The 16,087-nt window shown below is 28.1% G+C and overlaps 1 protein-coding gene across 3 annotated transcripts in view; it reads right to left on the bottom strand.

The window, feature by feature from the left end:
• Positions 1-16,087, bottom strand: part of LOC107447483 (uncharacterized) — a 500,770-nt gene that overhangs the window by 3,989 nt on the left and 480,694 nt on the right. The gene's annotated exons all lie outside the window — the stretch shown is intronic.

The raw sequence follows: 16,087 nt of genomic DNA, 5'->3' as shown, positions 1-16,087 counted from the left end.
CCTAGAGTTATTGATTTGTTATGGAAACTTGGAAGACTATGCGACCGTGGCAGATTTAGCGTGCATCAGATACCATTTCGTACATGGGGAGTCTTTGTCCGGTGGAAATCAAGCTCACGGCATCTCGGACATGAGTCCAACGCTCAACAGGAAAAGTTATCCCAGCAAAAGCTTCAAAAGGTTTTAAACTAAGTATTTTAAGGATGCATCATTTGCATAGAAGTCAAATCGGAAGTCCTAGCACCTCACACTGTTTAAAGTGAAGTGGCAAATAAAATTATCTTAATTTGTTTGGTTTTTATTTTATTTTAAACACTTCTGTGTCTGATTACTAGATCTTATATGTTTGTTTACGTTGATTACTTATAGTGATGGTCAAATCGTTGTGAATAAAATTTGTTAAATAAAAAATAAAAATGTTTAACTAAATATCTCCTATTTAAATGGGGAGAGTTGCATTATATTTGCATATGCTGTCCTGGCACATTAAACTATGATTCAAAGACTTGACCACATGCCCTGAAATGCCTCAGTGTCATATCCTCGAACATTGGAAATTAATTTTCGAAGTAGTGAGAAACTAAAGCAGACATTTTTAAAACATTGAAACAAGTATTGATGTTTAGAAAACTTCCATAAGAGCTTTAGTACATGATTTGTACATCTGACTTTCATAGATCTAACTAAATTATTTATATACAGAGATGGACAAAGTTTCTTTTAGTATCTAAAAAAAAGAATGAACTTAGAAACCTATAGGAGAATATGTTCTGAAACTACGGAAGCTCCGTAGTTGTTGAGGAGTATACTGTGACCCTCCTCTTTTTCCATTTTTTAGTTAAACTTAAGCTTATATAGAAAACGTAAAGTAGCATTTATTTGATTCAGTGTAGAAAATTCTGTACCATTAAATTGAGCATTCAGCGTAACTTTTCTGTTACTTAGCATTTGAGTTCCGATATTTAGTTTAAATTCAGAGAAGAAAACAATTTGTATCCATCAACGGCAGACTTTTTACACACCATAAAGTAAAAAGTGCAACTATGAAAAGACTGATAATGAATATTGAATACTCATATATATATATATATATATATATATATATATATATATATATATATATATATATATATATATATATATATATATATATATATATATATATATATATATATATATATATATATATATATATATATATATATATATATATATATATATATATATATATATAATAAGTTTTACCATATTCTGGTGATCATACGTTTTTCTCAGTGTAGCATAATTATTTCGATTTTAATTAGAAAAACATGCCTCTCCCTTATAATTAAATAGTACCATGAAGCTTTCATTTGTTTAATACGAAGAAATACTTTTTAAAAATTTGCTTTTAATGAGCATTTAACCTACTACAAGAAGATAAGATAAATTAAATAAAAGAATTTATCTTTTTAAATTTTTAAAAAATATTTTTTAAAAATTTGCTTTTAATGAGCATTTATCCTACTACAAGAAGATAAGATAAATTGAATAAAAGAATTTATCTTTTTAAATTTTTGAAAATATTTTTTAAAAATTTTCTTTTAATAAGTACTTAACCTACTACAAGAAGATAAGATAAATTAAATACGATAATTTATCTTTTCAAAATCCTCCGGAATGTTTCCCAGACCGTCGCCAATAGCCCATTGTGCAGCCCTAGTGCGACGTAAATTAACAACAACAACATCTTTTTAAAAAATATTTTTCTAAAATTTTCTCTTGATAAGTATTTAACCTACTACAAGAAGATAAGATAAATTAAATACGAAAAGTAATCTTTTCAAATTTTCGTATTAATAATGCAATAATTGATACGATGATTTAAAAAAAAAAGATAAATTTAACACATCAGTCAACAATTATCAAAACGCATGCATTTTAATCAGAAATAGCTGTAGAAAAAATACTATAGCTTCACCCAAGTGAAATTTCTGAAAAACCCCTTCTGGTATAAAATTCGAAGGAATTCCTGTCCTCACGTTTTGGTATTTTCCCGTTTTCCGATAAAGCTAAAGAAACGCAGGCGGTCTTCTTTCTTCAGTTGAAACAATTGCCATTTAGTGTGTTTACTACGTTTAAGGCAAACGGTAGCTCGTTAACGGTGGAGAAAAGAAAATCGCGTAAAGCAATAAGCGTAGAACCGCCATGCGCACAGGGGAAAGTCTTTTCAATCGATGGCGACTTGCGAAGGTTAAAAGATAACGCCAAATTTTAGCCAATCTTACTTTTAAGAGAAAATATTTTTCTAGTATTCAAAAAATCGTGTGAAAACACTTTTGTAGCAGTTGTGATGGGTATTTTTGAAAGAGGAAGGGTGGTTTCCAATAAAATAATGTTCTTTTTTTTCTTCTAACAATGCATGTCAGATATTAGAATCGGATAAATTGCTTATGTTTCTTCGCTGCCCTGATCATCAAATTTCTTCACGTATATAACAAGATTATAGTCGAAGAATGAGATTTTGTTGACCCGTGAGTTGAGGAATCAAACTGTTTTGATTGGTTAAGAGAAGGCTTGAGAAAATGCTTTCCGGAAAAATGTTATCGATTTTTTAAGAGGTGAAAAAGCTCCATAAAAGGACAATAAATGGAGCGTAACTTGTTTGAAGAATTCACATGTATTCCACATGGGAATTCTTTATGTATACATTCCGCATGACTTGTGCATTTTAATATAAGTCGAATTTCATGCAATTATTTACTAATATAACTGTTCATAACCTAGTAAAGATAGACATTATGGTCGTCCATATAATCTATTTATTTATTAATTTTTAAGTGTGAATATTATATTAATAAATGAGAGTTCACCTGTTTAAATAACTAATATGAATTCCTTAAAATATTAAGGGAATTTTACTCAATCATTTGTTTATGTAACTGTTGATAATTACATGATGCATAAAGATCAAGGTAAATCAAAGAGATATTATGTACTTATTTATCAATTTTATAAGATGTGCAAAGACTCAATAAAATTGAAATACATGAAGTGTCACATGTTTAAGACTTCACTTGTAAACAATTAATAGAATTAAAAGAATATTAATAGAAAATATTAATACAAGAGCAAAATATTTATAGAATTTCAAGCAATCATTTGTCCATACAAGTGTTATTAATTTAGTGTTATATTAAGAAAAATTATTGGAGTATAGATTACCAAAATTAACTAGTTTATAAAGGTTTCATAGGGTCAATATAAAAACAAATAATGGATTGTCACTAAATAAAGTAATTTCAATGTTATACGAAATTCACAAAAATTTCAAAGAATACAATATTTATACGATTTGTTGATAATTTTAATGGAAAAATTTAAAAATATATTTTTAGAGATAGCAATTATTAAATGGTTTCATTTGCCAAAGATGTATATGTACTTTAGTATGTTGTGAGCAAATTTGAGATTATTTATTTTACAATTTTCTTTTGAGAGTCGACCTATCGTAAATTTATTCTGTGCCTTGTTCATTTAACTCTTTATATTTTTAGCGCATAAATATATCAGTTATTGACATTAAAAAAATTATGAAATGTTTGTATATTGAAGACATATTCAAGAGAGTCATGAATAAATTTGGATTATTATTTTCTTTTCTTTTTCAAGTTGATTTATGTTTTAGCTCAAAGATATTAAGTTTAAATTTTAGCAAATTAATTAGGGAATAAATGAAATTTCTTGCATTAGTTTGTTTTTTCAATTATAAACGGTTAATAACTATATAAAAAAATCATCGCCAAAAATATAAGAATCTTTCAACCATTCGATCCGGCACACTGGCATCTTAGAAAGTAATCCATAAAATTTGATGTAAATATGTATTTTCTTATTTTATTTACTCATTTTCAGGTAGACTCATATTTCGTTTAAAAATTTTACAAGTTCTGTAAAAAATTCCAGATCAAATTATGGTATAAAATATCGGCACTTCCGTTGCATCATCTACAAAATACATTTTAACGTAAAACCCATTTTTACCGTTGAAATAGTAAACCTCAATTTTCAAAGTAATATTTATTTAATTATAATGATTCAGTGATTTTACGGTTATTGTTACTGTGAAAATTACGGTACATCAGATTTTTTTCCAAAAAAATTATTTTACAGATAATTTTTTTTCATGGCGGATATATATATATATATATATATATATATATACGTATATATATATATATATATATACGTATATATATGCAATAAAATAAATAGATACAGAAAACACGAAGAAAGTTAAGAAAAACAATAAGTTTCATTTATTGAGCATAAGCTGCAAGTAAACAGAACTCATTAGATAAGTTCAAATTGAAGATAAAACAAAGGAAAATTATAGACGTATGCAAAAGGGGGGGGGAATAATAATGAAAAAAATTACAAACAACTAATTAAAAAAAAAAAAAAGGATGATATTTTTTTAAAAAAAAACCGGAAAATAAAAGATATAATCTTTTCATCAGCCCACATATAATTCGTTGATTATAACCGCAAAAAATTTCATCCTTTTTTTTTAGTTATCCTTTTTTTTCAGTTGTTTGTTATTTTTTTCATTATTATTTCCGTCCCCCATTTTGCATACGTCTATAATTTTCCTTTGTTTTCATCTTCAATTTGAACTTACATATATATATATATATATATATATATATATATATATATATATATATATATATATTATTTGCAATAATAAATTCTTTTATACTTTAAAAGTATATATTTATTGACAATGCTACCAAATACCCAAATTCTTTGATTGGGATACAGCATATAATGAAGATCCTTTGTTTTAAAAGCTTCACATAACTCGGCAGCTAAATTAGTCTCGCATCCTAGAGTTTGCAATAATGTGGTTGTTTACAGAGGAAAAGGTTGGAGCCAACCGAGTAAATTAATTTCGAAAATTAAACCATGACATTAAGAGCTCTTTTGTTTCTGTGAATTTGCGTTGAATATTAACGAATATATGAGTAGTACTGCAGCAATTTTGATTCGCGTTTGCTTTTATTTTTCCAACGAAACGCTCATTGCTTGATTCATTAAATTTAATCTAATGAAGGAACTTCACGCTTTTAGCTGTCAAAGTTAATTGTCAAGTAGTGTATAATACAGTTGACTTTGTTAAGTTATATATGGAAGTTTTTAAATTTATTATTTTGAAAATTTGTAAAAATGATAAAATATTTCAAATATAATTTAATACTAGTTTAGTAAAAAAATTTTTGATGTTAGTTTCAGAATTTATACTTTTAAATGCCCCATGGAAATGAAGTAAAAGATATAAATATAATATTGACAACTATCCATCTAGACTAAACTGTAGTGAGAATACTTTATTCTCTTTTAATATGTTGAATTAGTAGCAAGATCATGTGGACGATAATTAAATATCATAACTTTAAAGAAAATTTCTTATGCAGATGAGGATTTTTACAGTGCTTGTGCAAACTGCAGATTCCAGTTCGCACAAACACTGTAACAAAGTCCGCATCAAATTACGGTAAAAAAGTACAAGCACTCTGAGTACATCGACCGTAAAATCCATTTTACAGTAAAATTTTTTACCGTAGTTTTTACTGTAATATTTAGTGATTAACAAATTTCAAAGTAAATATTATTGTAGAAATTACGGTATCATAAAATGTGATCAGCAAAATTTTACGATAAAATGGATTTCACTGTAAAAAGTACTGGCACCCTGAGGGCTGCCGTATTTTGCAGTAATTTGATCCTGAATCTTTTGCAGTATAGGTATTTAATTTATAAATACATCGAAACAATTGTTTTCTTTATTAATGTAATTTTAATTGTTTGTGTCTCGGTTTCAACATTCAAAGATTGTGTCCTGTAATTTACTTTAGGAAACAGTGGACATTTTCCCCCTCTTAATGATACAAAACAAAGAAGAAAAACAAAACCAAAAAAACATTTTTTTTTTTCAGAATTTATTGATGAAGTACTACTTTTTCTTTTGAATCATTTTAAAAACCACTAAAAGTCTTCTTTATAATCACCTAAATTGTACTACATTTCAGAGTAATTTAGCTTAAAAAAGTAAGTACATAAATGAGTAAATATTTTGAATTTTGCGGAGACTAACTGAACATAGTACTTTGTGAATTAACACGAAAGTGGTGCCAGAAGAAAACCTTTCTTAAGTAATCAATGATAGAAATAATTTCCTCTTGGAATAAATGATTACATGCATTGTACTTTTTATTCATATTTCAAACCCGCATTTTATATTTTATTTAGAACGAAAATATTTCAATTGCACACAAATTAATTTTTTTTAAAGAGCTTATTTTCCTTTCGCGTGGAACACAGCCAACATCGTGCAGTTAGCTTTATGTATCAAATAACATTCCTGCTCTTTTTTAACATTGCAATACGATACCTGCTTGTTTCTTCTAATATTATTATTTAAAACATTAATTCATTGCATTTTTTGACGATAAGCATGAATTTCAGATCAATAAGGTTAGCAGTTATTTTGTAACTAATATTTAAAATCTCTTGTTTAGCCTCACCCCCAAAAACACAAAAGTTCCATTTTCCTCTGATGACGTAAGAATTAGGGTACACAGCGATTCCCATCACCTTCCGATACAATGACCCATACAATGACCCCAAGAAGAACATTAATACAAATTCTCAAAAAGGGCTTCATGCACTAACTACAAGTAAAGAAGAAGTAAGGAAGAAATCCAGCTTCCATAGACATAATGTAAACCAGTCCCCCTACGTAAAGTTAAGTCCTTGTGTTTAAAGGAGAAAACAACATTTAGGAGTACAAAACCTGAGATTCTTTAAATGGATTACTACAATGGTCTGGGGTTGGGGTAAAGAAGAAAAATGTTCGGTTTTTGATTATTGTTGGTTTGATCTACATTTTTACACTATTAATGAACAGTACTGTACTATTAAAGATATTTCTATGAAAATACTTTTATATCATTCATGTTGACCAAATCTACTAAGACATTTTGATATAGAAAGAAAAAAATGGCAGTTGCCGGAGAGCTTCATACCCAACCATGCATGTAGAGTTGTCCTGTAAGTTGAGTTTTTGGTATAACGTACCACACCCAGCAACTCATCGTGTTAGTTACGTATTCGAAGGGCTGAACTTCTTCCCATTGCTACATTCTTTGATACACGCATGATATTTTATTTTATTTTATAACCGTCGTTGAACAGAAGAAACAATTTTTCGATTTTACGACTACTAATGTTCAGTTAGGTAGCCTTGTAATTTTGAACCCAATTCAAAAGTTAAGGGAACTCCTGGCTCAAGTACTGGGGGAAATTTGCCTTCGTGGAGGACCTTATGATTTAACTAACTCGTATTTGCGTTGCATGCAGAGGAAAACCACGGGAACCTCCCATGGTTAGCCTGACGGAAAGGCGACTCTAACACATGATCCGTCTACCACTGAGGATATTTCACGTCAGCACTGTGGTCGGTGCAAGCTGGATGCGGAATTCGTATGGACCAGCCATCAAGGTTCACCTTATTGGAAGGCGAACGCTCTACCCCTAGCGCGACTCACATTTATATATTGTATCACATTGCAGCGCAGCAACTCGACATTTTACTCATAATACAAATTTGGTTCTAGTGTTCCAAAAGGAGAAATATGTCAGGATTGGAGCAAAGCCATCAAGCGTAATTTTTTTTAATTCCTTAAAATGAACGGATTTTATTCTTAGAGGATAATTGTGCACGAGTATTTTTTAATGAATATTTTCTTTTCATTCATCCACTTATATCATTTTATTTTAATTTCTGAATCCAAAAAGAATATTCACTTGTTTTTTTAACTATATTGAAATCTAAATTTTAGAGTTAAAAAATATTTTATCTCATTTTCATGTTATTTGTCGGAGGAAAAAGTTATTAAGTGTTGAAAAAAGGAATGAAAGGGGTAAACGCCTTCAAGAATTAGGAAAAAGAAATAATTAAATAAAAAATGAAGGAGTTAAGAAACATTTGTATCTCTAGTAAACATTTTAAGACTGAAAATCTTTCTCATGAAATATTATAACAAATGAAAAAAAATATTCACTTTTGCGTCAGGTTAGTAGGTTTTTAAGAATTTAAAAAATAAATAAATAACGGAGCTAAGATTTATTAAAATTATAAAATTTATTAAAATTCCAAATCCTATAACAAAACTTTAGAGCAATTTTGACAAATAAATAAAATCAAAATCAAAACACGTCTATTAACACCAACATTTTGCTACATGGCAAGCTGTGGTCCTTTCATTTATCCTGAAAATGAATTTTAACATTATATCTTTTGCGTCATATGAAGTTAGTTCCGTTTTAATCTAATTTTAAGGTATAATTTAGAAAATTCAGGTCAATTTTTTAAATGCTGATTTGATTTTCAATAGTTTTAAGTGATAAGCTATTCAAAATAATCAGCATTTCAAGATTACCCAACGCATGCAGGTTTCTCATTGCAAAAAAGAAAAAAAAATATTTCGATACGTCATAGTGTACTACTAGCACACTAACAGTTAGTTTTAAGAGTACTCAAAAGTCTTTATGTAATTGACTGGATCTTGCTGCGTTTCGGATTGATTTCGTTATAAAGTTAAAAGACATTTTGAAGTTTCGCAGCGTAAAACTAGAATTTGTGCTTTGGGAATTACTGCAATATTGGTACCAGATGGAAGTCTATAATAAGAAACCATTGATAGATCTTATGACGTCATAAGATTAATGGTTTCTTTCATTGCTCTTAGGGTATAAGTACAATGTTTCAAGATTGAAGAAAATGGTACGATTGTTGGATATAGCAGCAAAGAGCAGTTATAGCTCAGACATGGTTTATAAAAGTAATGTCCTAAATTAGTTCGGGAATGTCATTTATGAAATAACGGCTAGGAGTGGTTAGTTTTATTTCGAAGAGAAGCTTCCTTTTAAGAGTTTTTATTGGAATCTTTAGTTTTAATAATTCTATGGAGTATCAATAGAACTATACAGTCTACTAAGTCATTCAATGTATTTAATGGATGTAATTAGTTTTTTTTTTATTCTTTTGATTGAAGTTAAAATTGTATTTCCCCTCATTAGAAGCTATTCGGGCAAAATATTATTTTAAAACATGTATTATTATTATGAGTATTATAATCTTAAAACAAATTAGTTATTTCGCTGACTTATTTTTTAATAATTTTTTCAGTTAATGGGATTGTCAAGAAAATCTACAAATTCAACTAATAGGTGGATAGGACTTCCGCCTTCAAATGAGATGAACCGGGTTCGAATTCCAGAGACGGTTGCTAGATATGAAATCCCCACCCGGCTTGCACCGACCACAGTAATGACGTTAAATATCTTCAATGGTAGACGGATCGTGAATTATACTTTCCTTGTCGCCAGGATAACCGTGGGAGGTTTTCGTGGTTTTCCACTCCATGTGACGTAAATGCGGGCTAGTATCATCAAAGAATCCTCCACAAATGCAACTCTGTCCCAATACTTGATATAAGAGATCACTTGTTTTCTGGTTTGGGTTCAAAATTACTAAGTACATTAATAGTCGTAAATCCAAAAAATAGGGTCGGCTGTTCAATGACTGTTATAAAATAAAATAAAATCCCGCTGATACCATCATTTGAAGTTTATAACAAGAAGGTCATTATAGTTACGAAGCAACATCCATAGTTCAACACCCCATACCATCAAGAGTGAGTTATTAAATGTCTAAAAATCAAATAAAATGCTAGCTACTAGTTCAATAATGTGTCACCTGTTAATTTTATAATCTAACTGGATCAAATCAGTAATTTTATTGCTTAGCTTTATGTAACAAAAATTATATTTGTATTATAAATAATAAGATACTTTTCTTTATATAATTGGAAGATTAAAGTAATATTCAAATAAATGAAGTACTGAACTAAGGTAAGCAACGTTTAAGAGCACGAAAAATATTTATTAATATAAATATTTTTTTGTGCTCTTAAACGTTGCTTACCTAAGTTTGTATTCTAGCACAAAGGTCGCCCACTTGTGTATAAATGAAGTACTGAGTAAATTTAGTTTATTCACTAAAACAATTGCGCTATGAAACTTTTAAATAAACAAATAAAGTATCAGTTATGAGTTCATTACGTTTTTTGATGCTAAGTTAATGGTCTCACTCAATCAAATAAGTAATTTATATCTTATTTATATGAAACAAAAACACATTTTGTCTCAAAAATACTTAAATTAGAGATCTATGTAATTGGAAAATCAAAGTAATATTCAAATAAATAAGGAACCAAGTAAATTTATTTTATTCATTAAAACAAGCACGTTGTGAAACCTTTAAAAGAACAAATAAAATATCAGTTATCAGCTCAATACTTTTTTAGATGTGTAGTTTATGGTCTCAATGAATCAATAAGTAATTTTATATCTTATTTGCATTTAATAAAAACACATTTTGTCACAAAAATACTTAAATTAGAGAACTTCGTCTATATGATTGGAAAATCAAAGCAATATTAAATAAATAAAGTACCGTGCAATTTTTTTATTCACTAAATCAAGTGCGTTATGAAACAATGAAAAACCAAAAACAAATAAAGTATCAGTTATCAGTTCAATACTCTTTCAGATGTTAAGTTTATGCTCTCATTGTATCAAATAAGTAATTTTATAGCTTATTTGTAAGGAATAAAAACACATTTTGCCTTGAAAATACTTAAATTAGAGAACTTTGTATAATTGGAAAATCAGAGTAATATTAAATAAAGAAAGTACCGAGTAATTTTTTTATTCACTAAATCAAGTGCGTTATGAAACAATAAAAAACCAAAAACAAGTAAAGTATCAGTTATCAGTTCAATACTCTTTCAGATGCTAAGTTTATGCTCTCACTGTATCAAATAAGTAATTTTATAGCTTATTTGTATGCAACAAAAACCTACATCTAGGGAGATTCTTAATCTTAGCATCATTTAAATAACTAAATTAAAATCAAAGCAAAGCCATCGCCAGCTTTGAAATTAAAATTGGGCAGGAGGCAGTAAATCTACGGCTTCTGACGTACGCTTGGCGTAGAGTAATGACTTTTATCACCTCATTTAAGGGACGTTTAATGTAAAATGGCAAGAAAAAAAAATTGTGATAAATGGAAAATTCAATGGTAAAAGAGATAAGAATTTGCTTTTTCATTCTTCTTTAAAGGCCGTTGAAGGAATTCAGAGTTAAGGTTTTGCTTTTTATGAAGAGAAATGCTTCGTAATAAATTAAAAGCTTTATTCAGAAACTTTGTCTAGCATACTCTCTTCATCTAAATCATCTTTAATGTTTTAATTCAAAATTTTTATTATGAAAGTGTTCAGCGGAGAATTGTCTTTATATGTTATTACTGGTATAATGGTTGAATTATACAACTGGTTGTTAAGCGCGTTATTTATGTTCCATTCAAATTTATTTGAGTAAAAATGCCTTGTGTTCCGCTTATGAAAGCATTTTATATTACCTCCAAGGCATTGAATCTTATTCATTGCCTTTTTTCCTGTTCAATACTCGAAAGGTATTTTAAGTTTGGATATTTATGCAAGATGATAAAAGATATTAACTCATTTAAATAAGCTTTATGGACTTTATTATTGGAAGGCATAAAAATAAAAAATAAAAATATGCCCGAAAATGCTTACTTTCTAAGTCATAAATACGATTTTTCTCCGTTACGATTTGTGAAGCTGATGGCAATATTTGACTTAGAAAATACATTTTTTTTGAAAAAACAGTGGATTTTTTTGGCATCAAGAATGAAATTTCTTTTCCTTAATAAGCTTTATGGTCTTTATTGTTGTAAAATAAGAACAAAAAAGGAGTATGTTTAAAAATACTTTCACTTTAATTGTCATAAACTCTATTTTTCTCTGTTACGATAAGTCGGACAGATGATTATTTTTTACTACAATTGCATGATTTTTAAAAAGAAATAATGAGCTTTTGAAATGTAAAAAAATTTTTTTTTAAACTTTTTAATTAATTTTATGGACTTTTCATATAAAGTGAAAAATGGGAGAAGCGTTAGAAATTTGTTTATATGTTATAAATTCAATTTTTCTCAAATACTTTTCTTAGGGTTGATGACAAATTTAACTATAATATCATGGTCTCAAGGGAGACAATGGAATTTTAAAATGAACTTACTTATTTTCATAAACTTATTAGACAGTGCAAAAATATATTTTTTAATTTTTAATATGTTTTATGGAATTTTCTATTGAAACATGCAAAGCGAAAACGGAGTGAATTCTTCAAAATTCCTTACTTTGAATGTCTGTTTCTTCTGTTTCTCGATTTTTCTCTGTTACTATTTTTTTATTGCTGCATTTTAGAAATTTATCGAAGCGGTGTCTAAAAAACAACTTTTTAAATTGTTATTTTACGTTATTAAAACTAAACAGTCAAATTACCATGAATAAGATGGTATTCAAGCTGTTAACCCTAAAAAAACCGTTTATTAACTTGTTTTCCCCAACATGGTTAAACAACCAGAACTTTATCATGCAAACAAGGCCCACCTAATAAAGCGAATTAATTCCTTGAAGTTGTGCACATATTATTGCTGAGAAGGCTAATCTAACAATCTCAAGACCGACAGAACGAGGGTTCTTGTACCAGGATCGAAACCAAAATGCTGTTTTTTAGCTTGCCCATGAATGTGATTTTAACAGCATTTTAAAATTTCTTTCTAAGCACTGGTCTTCATCCTTAAAATTTGATACATGTATTTAATATCTTAATTTGAATTTTAGGAATAATAGTATTAAGGAAATACATTATGAATAAGCATCGAATTTATTAATTAAATGAAATAAATGAAAATAGCAAATTAAATTATTAATTACGTCAAAGGAAACTATTAAGAGAAATTACTGAAGGCGAAGTCCTATATTATTTTTTGTGACAAGTATTATATTTGAGAAGATCATAAGTTAAGAATTATATTATATTTTAAATTTAATCCCATTAAAGAAGTAAACCAATTCCATTAGTTTTTTATTTTCTAACCATATTATTTTCATTCATTTAAATTTTATTGTACTAATTTTTTTTCTAATTTAATCACGTTCTTTTATATATTTATTTTTATTAGATTATTTCAACTTATGACAGTTAATAACTGTTTTTTCACTTAATTAATTCGGTAATATTTCCTTTATTTATTATAAAACTATTTTCCTTAACCTTTTTACGTTTTTTATATTCTTTGTTAAAAAGTAACCGAAAAAAAGATTGAATTATGACTTCTTAATTTTTATCTGAAAATTTCCATTTACAGCATATGATACTCAATCGATCATCAATTCAAACTTTTCTTTCAGATTATTATTTTATTTTGATTTTTACCTTCAATCTCGTAGTATTTTTTTTATAAAATATTTTATAAAGTTCTTTATTATTATGAATTTAAATACACGTTTTTTACTGAATAATTAAATCAAAATATTTTCAAAAATGGAATGTTCAGTTTTTATCAATAGGAACAAAAGCGTAATATCTATCTATCTATCTGTCTATCTATTTATCTCTCTCTCTCTCTCTCTCTCTCTCTCTCTCTATATATATATATATATATATATATATATATATATATATATATATATATATATATATATATATATATATATATATATATATATATATATATATATATATATATATATATATATATATATATATATATATATATATATATATATATATATATATATATATATATATTTATAGAAAGAGAGAGAGATATAGATAGATAGATAGAAATAAAAATAAAGTTAACTATTATAAAATTAAAATAAATAGGAATTTTTATTTAGTTTAGTTAAAGAAAAAAAATATTCAAAATCAGATATTTTGATAATTTTAAATTCCGAACATGCATAAGTATGTGAAATTTATAAAAGATAGATGAATAAAATATTTTTAATAGCTAAATTGAGAATATAATAATAATAGTGAATAAATTAAATACTCGATAAATAACAAGTTTTACATGAATAAAAAACGCAAAAATACTTTTTTTTAATTATTTCATAAAAATAAAAAATATTTATTTTATTTATAAAAAAGAGAAAAAAATATTTTAATAATTATCTGCTTGACTAAACTTTTCAATAATCTCATATTGAAAAATTGTATTGCTTCTTGAATTTTTTATTTCTCGAACACAATCCTGCAACAAGATGATGAAATTTTAACATTTTGCGATGCATAACTTTTTCTAAATAAATAAAATAAATTGAAATAAAAAAAGAGAATTATTTGGCATCAAAAATTGGGATTCAAGCGCACGACTATTATTCGCGCATAAATTTTAAAAGAAACTTTGGCGAGATATCGCTTAGGGGATGAAAGATATCATTACCACGAATATCCTTATTACCAGATGTTGTTAATGGTTGAAAACTTATAAAAAATTCTAAGCTACCGTAACATATTGAAATCTTTTCATACCATTATTTTATTTATTTTTGAAACTCCCTACGTATATTTTACTGAATACTTAGAAATCTTTGAAAAACATGTAATGTAATTTTATGTTGCATTTTGTAAGACTAATAATTTATTTACATTTTGTGTCATCCCACTACAGTTTTGGATTTATACAAGTTGTATAAATTATTAAAACTGACTTTAAAAATTTAACTTACAGAAAAGATGTGCCTTCCGTCAGAAACTGCTTGTTAACTAGTGCTGAGAGAACAATCGATGCATAGCGAAACGCGAATTTCTCTTAATAATTGCGGGTAACAATTATTCCCATGATATATCGTCAATATCCCACGATATATCGTCAAAAGTGGCTGCGTGGCGCAGTTAGTTAGTTGTCGGCCTTCTGAGCCCAAGTCTGCGGGTTCGATCCCAGGCCCAGACACTGGATTTTCGGGATGCAGAAATTCCTCAGCGGCCCTGCCGTATGATTATGCGGCATGTAAAAGATCCCTGGAGTACCTTATTGGCTCTTGGCATTTCCCACAAAGTTAAATTCCTAGTGCATTTTAGCATCCAAATAGAGTCTCGGTGCTGCCATCTAGTGTGGCAGAAACTAGACGTCCAAATTAACATGACCAACGGTATCTCACCCATTGTGATGGTCCTGAAAGAGTGGATACCACCTCTGGAGAACGCACTAGGTCTGCTCATCGGCGAGACCGATTGTGCAGCTCATTGGAAATAAACAAAATAAAAATAAAAATCGTTTATACCATGCCGAAGACCCGGGTTGTTTACCAATGTTCACTTGCATCTGTTTAATGTGGTGACCCAGGTTGAAATGGTTCAACCCTGTTCAAATCTCGAGCCAGCAACATTATATATCACCAGTGATAGTCGGAATGTAGGTTAGAGTTCTCCTGCCGTCGGGCTAATCATGAGCGGCTGTTGTTGTAATGCTCCCTCTGAAAGTCCTCTTAGAAGAAGATTTTGCCTTGGCGTTATATCACGTAGTTCAGTTGTCTTTAGAGTTATGTTTCTAATTATAGAACTACGAAATTAGTCATTGATGAAGCCGCAAATCTGATATTGATCTGATGTTTTACGGAGATTACAAAGAAAAAAAATCGGGTTTTACGATACTTTTCGAATGGATAACGACAACGAAGTATAACGATTATTATAGGCAAAGTATCGAATGCGATAATGTCGATCAATATCGAATGCAATAATGTTGTACATACTATTGTTAACGATAAATATCGAACATGATGATATTGCAAGTATAAATGATAATGATATTTAAAGAAACGTTATAATCCTAAATGTATAATTTTCATTTTGGCTCCGAAAATACAAACAAATGTAAGATTTATACTAGCTAAATTGAAAAAAATATTACTATGTATCGAAGAATATTGATATCTCTATACGATGAGTTGATTTATTAAATTTTAAGTGCAGTCAAGTTTTAATGATAGCTTTAGACCTTAGTAAGTATATGTCTCATGAATTAATTTAGAAGAACACCAAAACCAGTTTGATTGCCTTGAAAATTGTTCTAAAAATAATTTTGAACATTTTTCTTAGT

The sequence above is a fragment of the Parasteatoda tepidariorum genome, chromosome 12 (genome assembly GCF_982258835.1).
Source record: "Parasteatoda tepidariorum strain Cologne lab strain chromosome 12, Ptep-v5.0, whole genome shotgun sequence".
Taxonomy (NCBI): domain Eukaryota; kingdom Metazoa; phylum Arthropoda; class Arachnida; order Araneae; family Theridiidae; genus Parasteatoda; species Parasteatoda tepidariorum.
The sequence above is the reverse complement of the archived record's forward strand: the minus strand, read 5'-3'. Positions and strand labels throughout refer to the sequence as shown.